Raw genomic sequence first — 15,052 nt, 5'->3', positions numbered from 1 at the left:
CACTTTTAAGCATCCGTCCAGTGGTTTCTATTATAACTATGCTTTGTCAAGGGAGCTTTGTGCTCTTTTACTAACTACAAGGAACATTTTTGTGCATGGTAGATAAAAGCTAGGTTAAAAATGATGGAGTAGTTCTCAGAATCGCTAACACCTTATTTGATTTTTCACTGTAGATCTCCGTAAGCGCAGCTTACGCCCTTGAGTTGAGTTGTGCTGGAAGTGCTTGGAATGTTACCCCATAAAACTGTTTACTGACTCAACAGGAAGGAAAACAGAATTAGGAGAAACTCCTGTGATGTAATACTGCCTTGCTAAAGCCTTTGTGGTCAGTAGCAGACACAATATTTAGTGATCATAACAAATCTGTGGCAACCATTAGAGACATATTCATTGTTCAGCATTGTCTTTGGACCACCAAGAAGATGATTCAACAACTTCTAAACACGTCAGAGCACTGGTGCTATAGAGACTGCAATATCGGTCCAAATGTATCCAGGTGTTTAACTGTGCACAAACAATTATGCTTGTAAAATCTCCATAGAAAAGCATTGACCATAGAATGGGATGCTCTGGAGCAGCCACGCATGAGCCAATGCCAAACATCAGCTAGAGGGGTATAAAGCCCCCCAGGACTGGCCTGTGGGTCAGTGGAACTGCATTCTCTTGAGTGATGGAGCTCCCATCCAGTACCTTTAGGATGAGTTGGAGTGATCCAGAACTGGTCATCCAACATCAGTACCTGACTTCACCAATACTCTTGTGGCTGAATGCAATCAAATTCTCAGCAATGCTCCAACATCTAGTGTAAAGCCTTCCCAGAAGAGTGGAGGCTGTTACTGCAGCAACGGAGGACAACCTACCTATTAATACCCTTCATTTCAGAAAAAATACTGTAGGTGTCTACAAACTTATTATTTAAACAGGCACCATTAAGACTGATGTATGTAAATTAGTACTGTTCTGATTGGCTGCCATGCATTGCCACTTGTTAAAAAAGCACTCCAACACTTCTTATAACTTCAGTGTGAATGGGTGGAGCTAAACTGCTGTAGGCAGATATATGTAAATAAGCTGGTTTTTGTGACATCACAAAAAGAGTGAATATGAAACAGGCCAAGTTTACATACTGTATTTAAGTCTTATATCTGAAGTATTTGGTTTTCCATGATATGAGGCCTTTAAAGAACTATGCTGAAGGTTCGTTATGCAGGTTATACATATTAATAATAGATATTCTAAGCTTAATTAGAATATCGTAAAGAACTATTGTCTGAACTGACTATTTGAGATGTCATGGTTCTATATATAACTACTGACTTCACTAAAGAACCCTTGAGGGAACATTTTAAGAGAATATTTTATATGCTCTACACTTTATGACCTTATTTAACCCACTTTTCTGCTTACATAACCCAGGCCTACAAGGAACTTTAATTAGACGTTTGTGTCAGATTTATTTTGAGTGGTTTATTTTTATGGGTGTTATTCCCCAAGCATAATTTTTGCCATTATTAAATACATATTTATGCGTATACTGTAGATCCTCGGAGGCGCAGGCGTCATCTGCACTGTGGACTATTCTAACAACCCAAAACATCACAGGGCCTCATATCTCTCCATGCAAATGTGCCTTATAATGACTGTCAGCTGTTGAGTGGTGGTAAGCCACACATTAATCACATATTTTTAAGAAGAAAGCGCTGAGTGAAAGCATGCTAGGTGACGTCTGTTTCAGCCTGAGCGTGCGTATAATTAACGCTGTGCTCCAGGTGGCCTCTGTTCCAGATTTAGGATGTCATGATAGGTAGAAGAAGGCTCGTCTAATGGAGTAAAGCTCATGGCAGGCATGGGAAAGCTCTGGTTGAGGTTATTTGTCCAAGTCGGAGTGTTTTTGGCCTCTCCAGCGTATCCCACAGCGTGGCCCAGCGATGCCGACCTGAGGTTGCAGAGGTATGTGTCAAATAATCCTGTAGCATATTACTAGACTAGCCTGGACTAAACTCTTTGTATGTATATACATTCAGTGGGGTCCAAAAGTCTGAGACAACATAGATTTTTGAACTTGGAGGTAAGCAACAAAACATTTTAGAATTAAAAGAATTTAAGCAAAGAAAAGTTATGACAAGTACAATGAAGTAGAAATATTCTGCAGTATTTCTATATTTGTGACACTGACCATGTTAAGGCCTCTGTACAGAAAAGTCAGGTATTTTGTAAGTCTTCTCTTCCATCCAAGCTTGTGTTTAGACGGCTCTCAGGTGGATTCCTGCTCATCAGAGGCTTTTGCATACATTTATGGGAGCCATTGCCAGCTCGAGTGCATGCTGTCATTAAAGCAAAAGAAGGACGTATCAAAACTGAGACATTTCTGAAATTCATGTTAAAATTTCAAATATTGTACTTTCATTCGAATTGTTATATCGAAAATATACTGAAGTTTTTCTGTAAATTTATGAAAATAGGAGCTTTTTCAATAGTGGTGTACACACACACACACACACACACACACACACACACACACACACATATATATATATAGATCAGACACAGCAGTGCTTTTTAAACAACTCAGTGTCACTGCTGGACTGAGAATAGTCCACCAACCAAAAATATCCAGCCAACAGCGTCCTGTGGGCAGCGTCATGTGACCACTGATGAAGGACTAGAGCTGCTGGAGTTTTTAAACACTGTGTCCACTCACTGTCCACTCTATTAGACACTCCTACCTTGTCGGTCCACCTTGTAGATGTAAAGTCAGAGACGATAGCTCATCTGCTGCTGCACAGTTTGTGTTGGTCATCCTCTAGTCCTTCATCAGTGGTCACAGGACACTGTTAGCTGCATGTTTTTGGTTGGTGGACTATTCTCAGTCCAGCAGCGACACTGAGGTGTTTAAAAACTCCAGCAGCACTGCTGTGTCTGATCCACTCGCACCAGCACAACACACATTCACTGTCAGTGTTACTGTAGTGCTGAGAATGATCCACTACCCAAATAGTACCTGCTCTGTGAGGGTCCATGGGGGTCCTGACCACTCAAGAACAGGGTAAAAGGGGGCTAACAAAGTATGCAGAGAAACAGATGGACTACAGTCTGTAACTGTAGAACTACAAAGTGCACCTATATAGTAAGTGGAGCTGATAAAATGGACAATGAGCGTAGAAACAAGGAGGCGGTCATAATGTCATGCCTGATCGGTGTATTTACATCTTACATAATTAAATCTTACATATTTTGTTACAACAGTGATGATATATGATAAGTCTGTTCTGGTTGACCTCATGCCTACCCTCATTGTAAAACTAGTTCTGCTGGTTATGACTCATAATTATGTTTCATGATTAATCTCAGATCACAGGTGACTTTTGGAACGACACGCAGCAATAAAATAATATAATGGAATAGAACATAAAAGACAAAGTTTCTCTGTTCAGGTTGAATCCACTGAGGTCAAATATTTCCTTCACAATATGTTATTATAACTATTTACTGTGGCAGTTTGCACAGTCGTGCATTATACAACAGATCCAAATCATAGTTATTGGTTCAATAGTGATGGATGCTGTGCAGTGATTGTTATACATTTCTTTTATTCAGTAAAGTAAAGGGTGTACTGCGTTTAAATATAGGCTCAGGATGGATTCACAGAACATCAGACTTACCCTGATGAGCTGAATGTGAACACCGCTAAAGAAATGATCCAGGAATTGTCCATAATGCTCTTAAAAATAGAAAAAGCTCTTCCCTGGAGAAACTTTAAGAACCAAATGAGATGGGTATGTGAAAAAGAGGAAATTAAAGAACCTTCATATCATGTAGTTTCATATCAATGGAAGATTATTTTGTCATAGAACGGTACATTCAAGCCGAGAACTGATGAGGAACCTTTATTTTAAAGAGTGTACTGTTAGTCCTCAGTCTTTGTAGGTTATCAGAATATGTTAACAGAGTGCATCTGTATCTGATGTATCAAGTATCTGATGGGGACAGTTTACTAGGCAGTTGTTAGGAGTCCCATTTTCTCTGTATCTTTTAATAATATTTTTGTTTTTATTCTCAATTACATTTGACTTTCTCCTTCCTTGTGCAAGTAGATTTTTTAATCTAATTTCTTCAAAAATATCAAATGCAAAATGAATAGCTTGTATTTAAAGCTCATTATGACAGGAACTGAAATAACTGGTGGTGGGAGTGATCTCAGGCTTTTGCACAGCACTGTAGATTCCCATCTAAAAGAAAAAGGATGTAAGGTAATGAGGTAATGATCAATTATGTAACTGTATATTGCTGCAGCCTGTTTAGCAGGATATTTCTGCAACACTACAAACTACTTCTGCATTTCACACCAGCCTGTGATGAAAACTGGATGAATGTTTATTTGACCAAGTAATAAACAATGACACAAAGTGTTAGGAAATGGTTTGTGGTTCGTGGCGTCACTCAAAAACGTTCTCAGGATTCGTGCAGTCGTGTCTGTATACAGTGGCTTACAACTTCACTAAAACCACGGAACGGCCCATTAACAATGTGGTACAAAGTAAACTGGATTACTGAAGATACAGCACAATGATGTCTACTGTAAATCACCCTAAAGAAAACTGACCTGATGCGACTGTAGATTTATGCCCGTGTTTTTCCCACTTGAAGCGCTTTTCTCCCCATATGTTGAAATGAGTCGCTCAAGGCTGTATTTTGGATTTTTAAGAGAAAAAAAGGATAACAGGTAGTGTTTCAGGGGGTGACAACTTAAATGAACACTTACACAAAAACAGATGGCAGATGGCTCTCAAAATTCCTGGAATATTTACAGGAATCTGCTTGGCCTTCCACCACACATACAGTCCATTTCTAATAGCCCTGGTCAAATGACATGTTTTGTTGATTTTCTACACAAAAATAAGGGAACACATCCTCTACAGAGAACACACTTACATACAGCATTTTTCTGCAAACTTTACTGCACAATTGCCATTGTAACACAATAAAACATAAAACACAAAATGTGCCATAACTTTTGCACAGGCCATATTTTTGTTTTGTTTTTGCTCCAAAAGGTTAAATTGAGTAATTGTGCATTAAAAGCGTGTTCTCTGTAAAGTATGTGTTTTATTAAAGCAATAAGCCACAAGAGGCCATAATAATAAAAAAAATACACAATTTTTCTTATTTAATCTTTACTTATTATCATATGACAATGAACATATGATAACACAGCACTGTTTAATGCAAAAACTTTCGCTTTATAAGTACTTTTTGGTCACCAAATTACCACCGCGAGTCTTATTTAGCACCAATCCAGCGGCGCCACTCTTCTCATGCTGGGGCTGAATCTTAAACGGCTCCTTGCTCCCTACATAGTGCACTATGTAGGAATTTAAATACTGGATCCTGCAGCCCAACAGTGCAAAATATAGCTAAGAAATAGTCATTTGTGTCTCAGACACATACACACTTGATAAATGATGCAGTGCAGAGCCGTTTGGGACTCAGCCTGGGTTTGACGCGACTTCTGACTGAAACACAGACATTTGAAGCATGTTAGCCATTTAAGTGACATTTTTTTTTACTTTTATACTGCCGATTTAATCATATCATAAGTACTTTAATTCAAGCCTGTGATATTAATGATGGAGTTGGCTGTTAGCTATCTTTTAGCCTGTTAGCTAGCTGACCAGCCTAGTTCAAATTAAGAACATAAGTTGCCAGCCGCTCAGCTTAAACCAAAAACTGGTTCTTACTTCATCCGTATACTCGGTGGTCCATGTGAGCAGCACGAGAGTCAAAGATTATTCCATTAACAGCACTAGATTTTTTTCATGCAGTGGAGTAGTAATATACAATTCAGTGAGGTGGTCATAGGTGTGTGTATATTGTGGACTTTACAACAGCTTAGAACGCGGATCAGCCAATCAGATTTTAGGACCAGAACTGTCCGTTTTATAATTTTACTTATAAAACCAACAAAACCTGTCATCTGACCATAGGCGCCCAAACTTTTGCATTCTACTGTATATGGATAGAATGGTAGTCGAAGTAAATCAATTACATGAAAATGGTGTGTACATCAAGTTTATTGGAAATCAAATTAATAACAACAGATTCTCTACTAAATGCATTTACTGTTAGCACCATGTTATTTGACATGTTAGTCCAAATTTGAAAGTAAATAAGTTGCATGAAATAAATAAGTAACTAAATTAACACTTATTTCCTATCCATTTACCAAGTTATTTGCTCTATATCTCCATAAAAGATAACTTGAACATAACATTGACATAACAATATGCCATAAATATGTTATTACACTCATGACAGCATATGATCTTCCAAGACATGTTTATGGCACAGTTACGTCAATGTTATGTAGTTTAAGTAAAGGTGACTTTATCAAAGAAAGAAGAAATGTTCTAAAATTACATTCAGGCAATTTGATTTTGGACCATTTCTATTGGATTCTTAGTGTATAGGACAGCTGGTATTTCTGAATGGTAAAAAAAAGGAAAATTGATTTTCTGGTTTCGATGATAGTGACCATTGTCAAGATTCAAAACCCAATAAGACCTTGAAATGTGTAAAAATGACCTCTGTTTTTTTGCTCCTTTACCAACATATGTCATCATGGCTTTATCATTCTCCACGCTGGCCGATCTTAGGGCTATCTGGAGAAATTCTACAGCTTCAGGCCGCAAGCCAGTCGTCAGAGGCGGATGGCAGGGTTGGCCTCACATGAGTTTACGGCCAAACTAAGAGAGATGCAACGCTTCTTTGGATTGGTGGAGAGCGGAGATCTGGACCAACTGACCCTCACTTCCATGAGGAGAGGCCGCTGTGGTCTGTCAGACGCTGAGCAGTTTGGGGAAACCATGCGCTGGAGGAACCGCACCCTGACCTACAGGTTGGGCCCAGCAACGCACTGTAAAAGTGATCTAGATTTTTGCTATTGTAACATTTCTTTTGTCAAGTAAACTCTGCCAAAGTCAGACACTCTTCATTTAACTCCTTTCCAGTCAATATACTTCAAAGTTATTGATTTTTCAGGAGATATTTCTAAAGAAAATGAGTAAAACAGCAGGAGTTTCCAAAACTGGATTTCAAAAAATGATTAAAAGGTAGAGAAAATGGGACTCCCATTGGTGTAAAACACCACTATGTGGGATACACTCATACCACACAATATCAGTGTTACTGTAATGGACCACCCCCCAAATAATATCAGGTCAATGGTGGGCCCGTTCTGCTGATGAATGGGCTGCTAGATTGTACAGCAACAGATGAGCTGCAGAAAGTTATTATAAACCTAACCTATTATAAGTCTACCTATATGATGAGTGTTTCTAATAAAATGGCCCATGAGTATGAGTACTAATTAGTTGTTTCTAATAATCTGCCAGTTCTATGTAGATTCCCTTCTTCTGTACAGATAGTCTGTTTTTCTTGTTGGTAACTGGAGTTTCAATAAACTCAATATTTTAAGGCAAAATGTTTACTTTTTGTAGGTAAACCAACAAATTAATTTTAAAACGTGGGCAACCAGCAGGGAAAGGGCTTTTCTTCTGATCTCCCACATGTGTCTCTGTGCTCAGGATCTCCAACTACACCCCCAAGATGAGACATTCCCAAATCCGTAGAGCGATTAGGGAAGCCTGGAGGCTCTGGGCCCAGGTAACGCCTTTGACATTCAGAAGAAGGAAGAGGAGAGGCGCAGACATTGAGATTTCCTTCAATAACAAAGGTGTGGACGGGTGCATTGTCACCTGGATTGACCCTTGAGAGGCTGGTGTAGTATATTAGTCATTGAAAAGTGTACACAAAACTCGGCTGGTCTGGAGAAAACACGTTTAGGAGTCATTAAAAACAAATGAGTCAAAACTGGTTTAAAACAGCCCTGCAGCACGTAGGTCTGGAGAGCACAGTGGTTTTCTTTGCTACTTGGTATATCATTTAAGTGAATATATCCCTGAAATAATGTATAGTTTAAAGCACTCACACCCCACCTTCTATAGGCTACTTTTAAGGAATAGAGCCATAGCCAGACTCTGGAAGAGAAGGGCCCAGTTTAAAACTAACTAACCTGGCTGCTGTAATTTTAGTTTTTCATCAATAGAATCATGTCTGTATTTAAACCCTGCTAGTATTACAGTGCTGCTATTGTACAAGACAATTGGCCAATCAGGAATTGTGTTTCTCTGTGGTATCTAGGTAGATATAGCTAAGTGAGTTCTCCCATTGCTTAGGACTTCAGGAGCTGAAAAGAGGGTCTAACATGTTTGATTATCTATCAGGATAGTTACGAAGAGTCAGAGGAATCAATCAAGTTTTGATTTCCAATGGGTGGGATCAATTTTGCAAGGAAAAAAGTCACTCTAGGCCTTCTGGAGGCCTTGTGACTGAATAAGACTGAATATAGCGCTTAATCCGTGGGTTGTTAGTAACAAAAACAGTGAGTCAGGCCTCTCTACTGAAAGAGTCGCTGTGAAACTGCTGCAAGGTAAAATATATCGGCGCTGTCCAAAGACAAAAATCTCCATAATGGTAACTTTACAGGAGAGAGAAAAAACATAATTTATTTTAAATGTAAGTTAATATAAAGAGATTTTATTCTCAGCAATATTGGGGGTTTATATCGGCCCACTCATTATGACATTCTCACACAATATAAAGGGCCTCTGAGCTCAAAAACAAAAATGATCAAAAATACTTGTTTTTTTAGGACAGCCACAATATGCCAAACTGTCTATCAAAAGCCTCACGTAAAACATAGAATCTCTTTTGGAAGCTTCAAATGTCTGTTTTTAATCTAGAATGGAAAAAAAAAAAACTGTTCATGTGAATCACAGTTATCTTAGCGTTAACAGACTGTTATAATCCCATAGGGACAGTTGCAGAAATTAGCATTATTGTAGAGGCGTTTTTCCTCATGTTTTGACAGAGTTTTGATATTTTTGGCCCAAATTGAAGGCCTGGAATCAATAGTCATGGTTTGTCACTAATTTAAAGTTCAGTCAAATTTGCCACTAATTTAAAGTTCAGTCAAATTTCACCTTTAGGGCAGCGAAATTAATTTTCTTAAATAAAAAGTTGAAACATCAAATCATTGCTATGCAGTTTGGTGATTTCCCTCTTGAAACCACATGGTGGTTTACAGTATGGAAATGAGCAAACTGTGCTGTTTAACACTGTTAATGCTGTTTAATATCGTTTGTTTCAATTTAATATAGTTGCATTCATATGTCATAACAAAGTGGTCACCCTACTTCCTATTGTACTGTAATCCTCTATAAGAGAATGGGTTGTTTTGCCTCTAAATGCAAGATGCAAAAAACGATGGTCAGAGTTCTAGATGCAAGAGCTAATGGTCAGTAACTATGCAGGAACCAGGTCTAGCCACTGATACAATATTGAAAAGTCTGATAGGATTATTAAATGGTTGTGGAAACTGTTGAAAGTTCTTTTTAGAATCTATTAGTTGATCTTATTAGACTCTAAGTACAATTAATCTGAGGTAATGTAAAAAAAAAAGCAGTATGAAAACCGGTGCAGTTTGCTACTACGTCTATCTTCTGCTAAATGCTGTAGATCACGAGGATGGTGCACCGTTTGATGGTAAAGGTGGCACCCTGGCCCATGCGTTCCTCCCAGGACCTGGCATTGGTGGGGATGTCCACTTTGATGCTGAAGAGGACTGGACAAACAATGCTACAGGTGATAACCTGCAGCTGAAAGACAACTTCAAGTGCTTTAGGAAGTCCTTGTTTTGCCTTTAGAAGTCTGACTATTACTGTCATTTTGCTGTACTATTTTAATATAATTATATATTAAACAATAACATAATGAATTACATTTACATTGCATGTACATTCTGTATCAACAAGTTAGAGTCTGTTGTTTTTCCTGTTGTTGAGACATCAAGAAATGACCAAACTGAGGCTGCACTTGCAACACTTTCTCTGCATGTTTCAATAAGCTAGGAGTGAGAAATCATCAGTCTCGATTTGCTTTTATTATTGCTGGTGATAACTATGATTTCTAAGGGCTAAAATAGGGGACCAGTCAAAGTCTAGCATTACACAGCAGCAGTACAGAACCCATCTTTTTTTTCACAAGTGACAATTATACATTACAACAATAGCCAACTAGCAAAAGCTCTGCTAGTGTGCTCTGGTATTGTGATTTTAAAGAGTCAGTTTTCTGGATACATGAAAACATGGATATACACAGATGAGCCAAAACATTATGCTGTTGTTCCTAAATCACTCCAACCTGCTGAGACATGGACTCTACAAGACCTCAGTAGGTGCCCTGTGAAGGCGTGTAAATTGCGACCTGCCGCAGATCAAACTTGTTATTCCAGCACAGATGAATTAGAATTTTTTTGTAAAAAAGCTTGGCTGATCGTTCTAACACACAGTTCTAACATAGTTTTAGCAACGGTCTTAAACGCTGGAGATAAAGTAGCCTATAACTGCTAATTCACTAACCTTTAACCCTAAAGATTGGCGACAGACTGTTGGTCACGTAGCAACGCAGACAACAATCTCGCCTAGCTAATAGCTAACGAAAAAGGCAAAGAGAAATGTTATTGTTTTTTGAAAAAAAAAAACTCTTCTTTTAACAACACTCTGTAAGCGTTTGGGAACTGAGGAGACCAATTGCTGTAGTTTTGAAAATGAAATGTTTTTTTTCCCCATTTTGGGTGTCTGGGGTGTCATTTGTTGTATTTTTAATTTCATAATGCGCCTACATGTTTTCAGTGGTGACAGGTCTGGACTACAGGCAGGCCAATTTATCACATGGACTCTTTTAATATGGAGCAATGCTGTTGTAATACGTGCAGAATGTGGTTTGACATTGTCTTGCTGAAATAATCAAGGCCTTCCCTGAAAAAGACGTCATCTGGATGGCAGCATATATGTATATATGTACATATGTACCATTCAACATTAATGGTGCCTTCACAAATGTGCAAATTACCCATGCCATGTACACTAATGCACCCCTATACCATCATGAATACTGGCTTTTCACATGTGTGCGTGCTGATAACAAGCCTGATGGTCTTTAGCCCAGAGGACACAGCGTCCATGATTTCCAAAAAGAATTTCAAATGTTGATTCATCGGACCACAGGACACTTTTCCACTTCCTCTCGGTCCATTTTAAATGAGCTCGGGCCCAGAGAAGGTGGCAGCATTCCTGGATCCTCTTTATATATGGTTTCTTCTTTGTGTTTTAGAGTTTTAACTTGTATTTGACTGTTTTCACAGAAAGTTGTTTTCAGAAGTGTTTCTGAGTCCATGCAGTGATTTCCACTACAGAATCATGTCTGTTTTTAATGCAGTGCCGCCTGAAGGCCCAAAGATCACGGCCAGCAAATACTGTTTTTTGGCCTTGTCCCTTGCATACAGAGATTTCTCCAGATTCTCTGAATCTTTTAATGTACTAATGTATTATGTACTGTAAATGAGGAAATCCCCAAGTTCTTTACTATTTTATGTTGAGAAACGTTATTCTTGAATTGTTGCACTATTTGATTGTGCAGCCTTTTGGTGAACCCCTCCTCATCTTTACTTCTGAAAGACTCTCTGAGATGCTCTTTTCATATCCAATCATGTTACTGACCCATTGCCAATTAACCACCAGATGATTTTTTTTAGCAATACACAACTTTATCAGTCTTTTGTCGCCCCATCCCAACTTTTTTTTTAATGTGTTGTTGGCATCAAATTCAAAATGAGCATATATTTTTTCAAAAAAACAACATTTCTCAGTTTCAACATTTGATATGTTGTCTTTGTACTATTTTCAATTAAATATACGGTTTAAACGCATATTTTGCATTTTGTTTTTATTTACATTTTGCACAGCATCCCAACTTTTTTGGAAATGGGGTTGTACATTAGCCCATACTGAGACATATTGGTTTAATTTTTGTTAAAAGGACAAAACGGCTCTTTTTTAACATTTGTGTTGCCGAGTCCGGAGATATCCACTACATAATACAAGTGAATATGGTCCAAAACTAGGCGTAATCTGTTGATCTCCTCTGACTGGAATAACACTATTTTAAATAATGACGTTTGTCTAAGTGATTCAACTGAATGTGTTTGTGCTTTTGCTGCAGGCTGTAACCTTTTTGCCGTTGCTGTTCATGAGTTTGGACATGCCCTTGGCCTTGCTCATTCATCTGATCCTGGGGCAGTCATGTTCCCGGCCTATAATTTTGTACCACATGCTGATGTACTGCTGTCCTTCCAGGATGTCAAAGATATCCAAGAACTCTATGGTGCGTAAGTAATAAAAAAAACATGGATTCGGCTATAATTAATAATTTAAAACTTCTGTTTGCCATAGACAGGAACCGGTTATTTGTTTGATTGATTGTTTATAGGCGAAAGCTCAGTCAAACTGGATAGACCACCTCCCAAAACACCAGATAAATGTGACCATGGTCTTTCATTTGATGCAGTAACAGAATTGCAACAAGAGGTTGTCTTTTTCAAGGACAGGTAACCTGGCTATGCTGTTATATGGATCAAATATCCACTAGCCTAAGTATTCAATGATTTATAATCAGTTAATTAACCAGTCAAGTTCAGAATCCATTGTCCACTGCTGCTGCCTGAAAACATGTCCATCCTAGGTTTATGTGGCGAACACATCCCAACTTCGGAGAAATAGGCATCACACTGATAACAAGCAAACTTTGAAAGTGAAGGATGGCTACCCAAGGAACATCTCTGATTTTGGCTTCCCAGCCAGGATTAAGTCCATTGATGCTGCCCTTCATTTCCGTGAAACCCACCTCACTGAGTTCTTCACTGGGGAAGAATGCTGGAGGTGTGTTATGTTTGGTAGTATCTCTGTGAAAAACTAGGAGTCACAATTACTTTTATATATTATTATTTTTATTATAAAACTCTAAACCAAACCTCTCTCATGAATATCAAAAGCTACAAGAGTGCAAATAGCACCACCTTGTGGAGAATCTTCAGCCTGCTAAATGTGAGTGAGTGAGTTACAAGCCAGATCCATGAAGTGCTTCACATTGAAAATCTTGACTAACTTGATTAATTGCCGTAATAAGCAGTAAGTTACCAATGTAATCTATGATGACAGGTGGAATAAAAACCTTATAAGAACTTCTCCAAGCAAGATAGGCCCAAAGTGTGTAAAAGCAGTGTCTATTAAGCCTCTGTTTTTTACATTCATGCTGCAACTTATTTCAATCAACCTGTTTCTAATTTCTTCTGTGTTCAGGTATGATGAGGAGCAGAGGCAAATGATGGATGGCTATCCGAAAATGATAACTGATGAGTGGCCAGGAGTCCCTTCACCCATAGATGCATCAGTCTTATATGAGGGTAAACACTTCTCACAGAAGCTTGAAGGCCAATAACATTACGCAAAATGTTTCTGTAGTTTAGCGTAACACATATATCCACCTCTAATCATGTTTGTGGTTTGATTTTATGGATTGTGGAGAACAATATCAAACACAACTGCAACATTTCTGTTGTTTTGTATAAGACATTTCCATTCATTTTCAGCAATACCCAAACAAAACCTCATGCTAATATACTCTAGTGTAGTTACTAGTTCAGTTAATCAAGTACACTTTGAAATTTCATGAAGGATGGAGTAATAGAAATGATCCAAAATTTATTTGAAAAAAAAAATTCATTGACCTCCATTCAAAGAATGTTTTCTTTCCACTACCATTTTAGAGTCAAATGTTTTTTTTTCAAAATATTGAACTTTTATAATAAGCAGACAATGTAAACATCAACAAATTAACATGTTATATTTACAGCCACTCTATTTCTGCTGTATCTGAAAACGTATGAAATCACCATATCACATCTAATTGTATTATGAATTTTGTGATTCACTAATCCTCTTCCAGATACAAATATATGTCCTACAGACTAAACTGGATATCCAGTTCATTAAGCCCATTACAGGTAAACAGAGACCAAAAACTTGGCCTAAACTATGAGGGAAACCAAGCAGTCTTCTCTTTTTAAGTCTATATCATTTAGATCAGATATTACTATTTTCTGAAGGCTGTCAGTATCACCTGCTTCTGACTACTTTTGTGCTTCTTTTGTTTGGTTTCTAGGACTTGTCTACTTCTTTCTGGGGAATCAGCAGCTGGAATTCGACCCAAACCTCAGGCGCATCATGAGCAAAACGCCTGCGAACGCATGGCTCAAATGCAGAGGAGGAACAAACAAGATCAGTGTGGACGCAGAGGAACCTCATAAAGTCACATGATGACGACCAAATCATACTGTGGTTTTCCTTCAACCTCTTATTCTCCAGGGTATATTTTGGTTTGTGAATCTGAATTTACATGACCAAATCATAAGGCAAATTATTCAGTGACTGCATGAAATAAATGTGAATTTTTATTTGATTTATTTATTTATTTTTTGTAAAAGCTCCCCTCAAATTAACAGAACATGTGTTTTATGATCACACATATCGCTATATGCTTACAATTTACTGCAGAAAGCCAAAAATCTTAGACGCTCTTTGTATTATTTTATAAAAATAATTTTTACAGAGCAGATCGCTGAAGAGACGCCATCTGTTTATAGTTTATAGCCCAGATTTGTGGAAAAATGGGTCGACTTTCAGTAGACAAAAAAAATTGTGAATCCAGCTTCTTTTATTATAAGGGTTTAAAATTACATCACCCATCTATTTGACTGGAAAGAAGACAGTTACAGCTCTCATATGACCCCCACCTTTTGAATGTAGCTTATGAAATATGACGACCAAATTATACTGTGGTTTTTCTTTAATGGATATGTGACAAGTCATTTTAGGAAACCAAACTGCAGGACTACCTTATCTGGCTTGATTTGGCTGTCTTGGTGCACAAACACTTCTCAAGCCAATTACCACATGGAGCATGCAACACCAGACAGTGAGTGAAGACAGGATATGTCCAAACTATGTCTTGTGTCCACACCTTCAGCTCAGCTTGGGGGATGTACAACAGTGAAGAAATACATTCACAGTTTCAATAGCAACATCAAACCTCTCTG

General features: G+C 38.1%; 1 pseudogene; it reads left to right on the top strand.

The window, feature by feature from the left end:
- Positions 1 to 1,810: 1,810 nt before the first annotated feature.
- Positions 1,811 to 14,273, top strand: LOC118825080 (annotated as a pseudogene).
- Positions 14,274 to 15,052: the final 779 nt, after the last annotated feature.

Source organism: Colossoma macropomum, unplaced genomic scaffold (genome assembly GCF_904425465.1).
Source record: "Colossoma macropomum unplaced genomic scaffold, Colossoma_macropomum, whole genome shotgun sequence".
Lineage (NCBI taxonomy): Eukaryota > Metazoa > Chordata > Actinopteri > Characiformes > Serrasalmidae > Colossoma > Colossoma macropomum.
The sequence above is the reverse complement of the archived record's forward strand: the minus strand, read 5'-3'. Positions and strand labels throughout refer to the sequence as shown.